Below are 8599 nucleotides of genomic sequence, written 5' to 3'. Positions count from 1 at the left end.
ACTGTTGAAAATAAAAGAGGAAGTCAAGAAGCAATTTGACACTGGCTTCCTACCAGCCTCTAAATATCCAGAATGGGTGGCTAACATAGTCCCGGTACCAAAGAAAGATGGAAAAGTACGAATGTACGTGGATTACCGTGACCTGAATCGAGCAAGCCCAAAAGATAATTTTCCCTTGCCACATATTGACACGTTGGTGGACAACACAGCAAAACATTCATTGTTTTCTTTCATGGATGGATTCTCGGGGTATAATCAGATCAAGATGGCCTCTGAGGATATGGAGAAAACTACCTTCATAACAATGTGGGGAACGTTCTGCTACAAGGTGATGCCATTCGGGTTAAAGAATGCTGGGGCAACATATCAGAGGGCTATGGTGACGTTATTCCATGACATGATGCATAAAGAAATAGAGGTCTACGTCGATGATATGATTGCTAAATCTCGAGGAGGAGAAGAGCATGTAATGAACCTCAAGAAGTTGTTCGAAAGGCTGAGAAAGTTCAGCTAAAGCTTAATCCAGCCAAATGTACATTCGGGGCTACCTCGGGAAAGTTGCTAGGCTTCATTGTCAGTGAAAGAGGTATCGAAGTTGATCCAAATAAAATAAAAGCCATCCAAGAATTACCACCTCCACGCACGCAAAAGGAAGTTAGAGGATTTTTAGGGAGATTAAATTACATCGCCCGATTTATCGCTCAACTTACCAACCAATGCGACCCAATTTTTCGGCTTCTTCGAAAACATAACCCGGAAGAATGGAATGAGGAATGCCAAGTGACTTTTGATAAGATAAAACAATATTTGTCCAGTCCTCCAGTGCTAGTACCGCCAACTCCGGGAAGACCATTAATTTTGTATCTGACAGTGTTCGAAAGTTCAATGGGTGGCGTACTGGGACAACATGACGAGTCAGGAAAGAAAGAAAAGGCGATCTACTACCTCAGCAAAAAGTTCATTGAATATGAGGCAAAATATTCATCCATTGAGAAATATTGTTGCGCTCTGGTTTGGGTAGCTCGGAGACTCAGACAATATATGTTGTATCACACGACATGGCTAATTTCAAAGCTGGACCCAATAAAATACATGATGGAATCGCCGGCACTATCAGGAAGAATGGCACGATGGCAGATCCTCCTTTCGGAATATGACATTGCCTATGTAAGTCAGAAGTCGATAAAAGGGAGCGCAATAGCTGACTTCTTAGCAACTCGAACGACAGAGGAATATGAGCCTTTAAGATTCGATTTCCCAGACGAAGACTTAATGTGCATCACAGAAATAGAATCCGAGTCATCAAAAGAGAAGTCATGGAAGATGTGCTTTGATGGTGCGTCAAATGCTTTAGGGCATGGAATTGGAGCAATCCTGGTATCACCAGACGGGAATCATTATCCGTTCACTGCAAGACTGAACTTCTTCTGTACCAATAATATCGCAGAATATGAGGCCTGTATCATAGGGCTTTGTGCAGCTATCGAACGAAACATCGAGATCTTGGAGGTGTACGGGGACTCAGCCCTAGTGATTTACCAAATCCGTGGAGAATGGGAAGTGAGGGACTCAAAATTGATTAAGTACAGCGATTTAGTGGCTGGATTGATCAAGGAATTCAAAGAAATATCTTTTCATTACTTCCCACAAGAAGAGAACCAACTGGCTGATGCCCTAGCCACTTTGACTTCAATGTTCAAAGCAAGTAGAGAAGCAGAAATAATGCCCCTCAAAATGAGCATATATGAGGTCCCTGCACACTGTTGTAGCATTGAGAAAGAAGTAGACGGACGGCCTTGGTTCCATGATATCTTAGAATATATCAAGAATCAAAGGTATCCCGAACAAGCGAATGAGAACGATAAAAGAACAATTAGAAGAATGGCAGCGGGATTTGTTCTTGATGGGGATATCCTGTATAAAAGAGGAAAGGATCAGATGCTTTTGAGATGTGTGGATGATGTTGAAGCCAAAAAAATACTTGAAGAGGTCCATGAGGGAATTTGCGGAACGCATGCCAATGGTTTCAATATGGCCAGAAAGATCATGAGACTCGGTTATTATTGGCTGACAATGGAAAGTGACTGCATCAATTTTGCCAGAAAATGCCACAAATGTCAAATCTACAGCGATAAAATTCATGTAGCCCCTTCACCCCTTCATGTCATGACTTCTCCGTGGCCTTTTTCTATGTGGGGCATGGATGTCATAGGGCCAATTTCTCCAAAAGCTTCAAATGGACATCGATTCATTTTTGTGGTTATCGATTATTTCACAAAATGGATTGAAGCCGTTTCGTTTGCCAATGTGACGAAGACTGCAGTGTGCAAGTTTTTGAAAAAGGAAATCATTTGCCGATATGGTTTGCCTGAAAGAATCATCTCAGATAATGCCACGAATCTGAACAATAAGATGATGAAAGAAGTGTGCGAGCAGTTCCAAATAAAGCATCATAATTCCTCGCCCTATCGCCCAAAGATGAACGGGGCTGTTGAAGCAGCTAACAAGAACATTAAGAGGATCATTGGGAAAATGACTGAGACATATAAAGATTGGCACGAGAAACTTCTATTTGCTTTGTTTGCATATCGCACATCTGTGCGAACATCTACGGGAGCAACTCCTTTCTCTCTAGTCTATGGAATGGAAGCTGTGCTACCTATCGAGGTTGAGATCCCCTCTCTGTGAGTATTGATGGAATCAAAGTTAGAAGAAGCAGAATGGGTTCGAGCTCGATATGATCAGTTGAACCTTATTGAAGAAAAACGTCTAAGGGCAATTTGTCATGGGCAAATGTACCAAAAGAGAATGATCGCAGCCCATGACAAGAAGGTACGACCAAGAGATTTCCATGAAGGAGAACTCGTTCTGAGAAAGATTCTCCCAATACAAAAAGACCTGCGAGGAAAATGGGCACCAAACTGGGAAGGACCATACGTTGTAAAAAAGGCATTCTCAGGAGGAGCTTTAATCCTTACCGAGATGGATGGGAAGGAGTTACCGAATCCGGTGAATTCAGATGCGGTGAAGAAATATTATGCTTAAGATGAAAACCCGAAAAGGGCATCTTAAAAAAAAAAGGGATCAGGGCGAAAACCCAAAAAGGGCGTCTTGATTAGTACAAAAAGATTAGGATGAAAACCCGAGAGGGCGTCCTAATGAAACAAACCTGGCGGTCGAACGATAGGTCAAGTAGTGAGACTACAGTATTTGAAGCACTTCTGAAAGCTCGAAATTTTCTACGCAAGAAGCCATGCTCGAAAAGATTATTGATTGAGGAACGTGGAAAAGTTCATGTGTTGAATATCTAGAGCATTTGTATCCGTTGAATACGACCTTTTCTTTCTTTTTGACATTTTTACTCTCATTGGTTAACTTTCTTTGTTTGCCACATTTGAAATAAAGGAATATGAGATATCCTTTTTATCCCTACCTGACCATTTTCATGCATCTCATTATGTGTTTATTCAATGATAAATAGTGAAATGACATACTCTAAACAAAAGAAATGTCAAGCATTACTCGGATAAGAATTCGATAAGTGCAAGATCTTCAAAGCAAGAACAAAGTTTAACCAAGGGCAAAAGGGTGATATCTGAGAAACGTCGATTACTCGTAAAGCTCGAAGACAGGTATGAGGCCTGAAGAGAAGGTCGAGAATCAAAGCAATGAACGCAGATCCTCAACAATCATGGCGAAAATGACATACGACCAATATGCTTAAGAAGCACTGCATAATCATGTAGGCATAAAGGCATTTAAGACAAACATGTGCATATCATGATGACATCATGCATGGCATATACAGGTAATCCAGTAAAGCAAGAAATCTTGAATGAGAGTCGCACTGAATCAAAGGAAAAGATACCCGAGTTCTACCAAAGGACTGGTTTTGGTATTTTGATGTTTAATATTCATGCTTTCCAAGGAAAATCAACTCATATTGCGAGAGATGAGTTGAGCCTCAAGACACGTTGAGGTATTTTTAATTTTTTTTTTCAAAATCAACTCATATTGCGAGAAGTGAGTTGAGCCTCGGGGCACGCCGAGGTATTTTTAGTTTATGTTTTAAATTGACTCATATTGCGAGAGGTGAGTTAAGCCTTTTAATTTTTGTTTTTCAAAATCAACTCATATTGCTAGAGGTGAGTTGAGCCTCAGGACACGCTGAGGTAATTTCAATTTCTGTTGCTAAAAAAAAATCAACTCATATTGCGAGAAATGAGTTGAGCCTCAGGACACGCTGAGGTAATTTCAATTTCTGTTTTCAAAATTCAACTTATATTGCGAGAAATGAGTTGAGCCTCAAGACACGTTGAGGTATTTTCAATTTCTGTTTTCAAAAAAAAAAATCAACTTATATTACGAGAGGTGAGTTGAGCCTCGGTTCACATGCTGAGGTATTTTCAATTTCTGTTTTTAAAAAAAAATCAACTCATATTGCGAGAGGTGAGTTGAGCTTCAGATTACACACTGTGGTGTTTTTTTCAATTCATATTGCGAGAGGTGAGTTGAGCCTCAGGACACGATGAGGTAATTTCAATTTCTGTTTGTCAAGAATCAACTCATATTGCGAGAGGTGGGTTGAACCTTTTAATTTCTACTTTTTTAAAATCAGCTCATATTGCAAGAGGTGAGTTGAGCCTCGGGGCACGCTGAGGTATTTTCAATTTTTGTGTTTTAATTTCAACTCATATTGCGAGAGGTGAGTTGAGCCTCAGGACACGCTGAGGTATTTTCAATTTTCGTTTTTTTAATTTATGTTTCAAAAAAAAATCAACTCATATTGCGAGAAGTGAGTTGAGCCTCAAGACGCTGAGGTAATTTCAATTTTTGTTTGTCAAAGATCAACTCATATTGCGAGAGGTGAGTTGAGCCTCAGGACACGCTGAGATATTTTCAAATTCTATTTTTATCAAAAAAATCAACTCATATTGCGAGAGGTGAGTTGAGCCTCGGGACACGCTGAGGTATTTTCAATTTTTGCTTTTTAAAAGAATCAACTCATATTGCGAGAGGTGAGTTGAGTCTCGGGCCACACGTCGAGGTCCTTTCAAATTCTGTTTTTAATTTCTTTTTTTTTAATTTATGTGTTTCAAAAAAATCAGCTCATATTGCGAGAGGTGAGTTGAACCTCAAGACGCTGAGGTGTTTTCCATTTCTATTTTCAATTTCTGTTTTAATTCAAAAAATCAACTCATATTGTGAGAGGTGAGTTGAACCTCAAGTCACATTAAGGTATTTTCAATTTATCATCAAAAAATCAACTCATATTGCGAGAGTTGAGTTGAACCTCAAGACCCGTTGAGGTATTTTCAATTTCTGCTCAATTTATGTTTTTCAAAAACCAACTCATATTGCAAGAGGTGAGTTGAGCCTCACATGCTGAGGTGTTTTCAATTTCTATTTTTCAAAAAATCAACTCATATTGCGAGAGGTGAGTTGAGCCTTGGCTTACACGCTGAGGTATTTTTCAATTTCTGTTTGTCAAAAAAATCAACTCATATTGTGAGAGGTGAGTTGAGTCTCGGCTCACATGCTGAGGTCTTTTTAATTTCTGCTTTTCAATTTCTATTTTTTCAATTTATATTTTTCAAAAATCAACTCATATTGCGAAAGGTGAGTTGAGCCTCGGGACACGCTGAGGTAATTTCAATTTCTGTTTGTCAAAAATTAACTCATATTGCGAGAGGTGAGTTGAGCATCGGCTCACATGCTGAGGTCTTTTCAATTTCTGTTCTTCAATTTCTGTTCGTAAAAAAAATCAACTCATATTGCGAGAGGTGAGTTGAGCCTCAGGACACGCTGAGGTATTTTTAAATTTCTGTTTTTCAAAAAAATCAACTCATATTGCGAAATGTGAGTTGAGCCTCGGGACACGCTGAGGTAATTTCAATTTCTGTTTGTCAAAAATTAACTCATATTGCGAGAGGTGAGTTGAGTCTCGGCTCACATGCTGAGGTCTTTTTAATTTCTGCTTTTCAATTTCTGTTTTTTTTCAATTTATATTTTTCAAAAATCAACTCATATTGCGAGATGTGAGTTGAGCCTTGGGTTCACATGTCGAGGTATTTTCAAAATCTACTTTTGCGAGAAGTGAGTTGAGCCTTTGCTCACGTGCTGAGCTATTTTCAATTTCTGCATTTCAAAAGAATCAACTCATATTGTGAGAGGTGAGTTGAGCCTTTGCTCACGTGCTGAGCTATTTTCAATTTCTGCTTTTCAAAAAAATCAACTCATATTGCGAGAGGTGAGTTGAGCCTCGGGTCACACGCTGAGGCATTTTCAATTTCTGCTTTTCAAAAATCAACTTATATTGCGAGATGTGAGTTGAGCCTTGGGTTTACATGTCGAGGTATTTTCAAAATCTACTTTTGCGAGAGGTGAGTTGAGCCTTGGCTCACGTGCTGAGCTATTTTCAATTTCTGTTTTTAATGTCTAGTTTTACAGAGTCAATTCATATTGCGAGAAATGAGTTGAGCTCAGGATCACATGCCGAGTAAAGAATCAATATTAGAGCTGATTGAAGACACCAGATTTTGTCTCCCTGAAGTTGCAGTGGAGTTGATCGAGGATATCAGATCTTGCCTTTCTAAAGTGGCAGAAGAGAAGACCCAAAACCTTATCTCACTGAAGCGATAGAAGAGTATATTGAATTACATTGGAACAGATTGAAGCTATAAGGCATATCTCTGAATTTGCAGTGGATTGAACCAAAGCTACAAGATGCGATGGACTGGAAAGAGACTACCTGGATGAGAAGAGCACCAAAGAAGTCCATACTTAGCAAGACCGGGCAAAATTGGCCTTTCTTTATATCTTTGCTCTATTCTCGTTACACGATAATAAGCAAAGAGGGGCAGCTGTTGTAGGCCAATTTTAGCCCATTTACATCAAATCCCAATTTAGCCTTACCTAACCCACCAAAATTAAACCCAAAACCCAAAATCTTAACTACCCAAAGCCCAATTTACATCAAAACCCCAATGGCCCAAACCCTAAGCCCAAATCAAAATAAAAAAAACCTAGCCCACAACTTAAACTTTTCTCAACTAGCCACACCTTTTCCACCACCAACTCCACTAGCCACACCTTTTCCACCACCAACTCCACTAGCCACTCCTTTTCCACCACCAACTCCACTAGCCACACCTTCTCCACCACCAAATCCACTAGCCACACTTGCTCCATTACCTACTCCACTAACCACACTTGCTCCACCACCACTTGTACCTACAAATGAAGATATAAACAATAAAAAAATATTTTGTAAATGGCTATATAAGCCTTCTCATATTTTGTAACCAGGGGGATTTTTTTTTGAAGAGTTTTTGGGAGAGAAAGTTATTGTAAAGGATTTTTGGAGAGGTTTCTTTTTAAAGTAATCAAGGAGAAGAGTTATTGTGAAGGCTAGTTTTTGGAAAAGCTAGTTTTTTTTTTAAGATTAATCAAAGATCAAAGCAAAAGAGGTTTCTTTGTCTATTCTCATTTTAAGTTCTTTGTTTACTTATTGTTTTCCTTTCAATCTTATTTTGTTTCTTTTATACGAAAGTAAAAAAAATAAAAGGAGGAAGCTTACCCATTTTTACCGAAAAAGTTTTTTTGAGGTCCGACTGCCGTGTACGGTGGCGCCGGCGGCGGTCCGGCGACCGGACGATGGCCGACCTTGTGGCCGAAAATCATCCACCCTCTCCCTCTCTCTTTTTTTTTGTTATTATTATATTTCTTAATATTATATTATATATATTCTTTTAATATATTAGGTATATTTTAAATTTTATATTACGTATATATATTATACTATTTTATGTATATATCTTTAATATTATATTATTTATATATATATTTTTACATGTTATCTTATGTATATATCTTAACTATATTATGTATGTATTTTTAACACTATATTATGTACATATTTTTAATATTATCACGTATTTATTTTTTTATATATGTACATATTGATGTAGTATTATTAATAGTATTGATTTTTAAACATCATTATTATTTCTAATATATATATTATGTACATTTTTTTATTTCTATTTTATTTTTTATTTGTCAATATTAATTATTATTATTCTAATATTTTGATATTTTAATATTTTATATTTTATATATTTTATTATTCACATCATTATTCGCATTTTTTTGACAATAATATTCTTGGATTTTTTTTTACTATCATTTTAAAAACTTTTTACATTTTAATTTTAAGAATAAGGCAATGTACCGATTTTAACATTAAGTCATCGATTTCATCGCTATGTTGGGTGAAATTAATCGGCTCGTGTTAAAAACGGGACGTCCTTCTAAAAAACAAAAAAACTTGCAACTTCTCATTTCCTTCAATCGGATCACACTTAAATTTCAAATTGAATTCGTATTTTTGAAAATCAAGACAACATGTGTTTAATAAGATACCAATTTTGGGCGTCGCGAGGGTGCTAATACCTTCCTCGCGCGTAACCGACTCCCGAACCCTAAATTTTCTCTGAATTTTAACGTAGACCTAAACTTAGCCTTTTATTTGTTTTAATAAGAGATCTAATAGGTGTCCGATCACACCTAGGAAAAAGGATCGGTGGCGACTCCCTGT

The sequence above is a fragment of the Gossypium hirsutum genome, chromosome A01 (assembly GCF_007990345.1).
Source record: "Gossypium hirsutum isolate 1008001.06 chromosome A01, Gossypium_hirsutum_v2.1, whole genome shotgun sequence".
Classification (NCBI taxonomy): Eukaryota; Viridiplantae; Streptophyta; class Magnoliopsida; order Malvales; family Malvaceae; genus Gossypium; species Gossypium hirsutum.
This window is presented reverse-complemented; position numbering follows the sequence as displayed.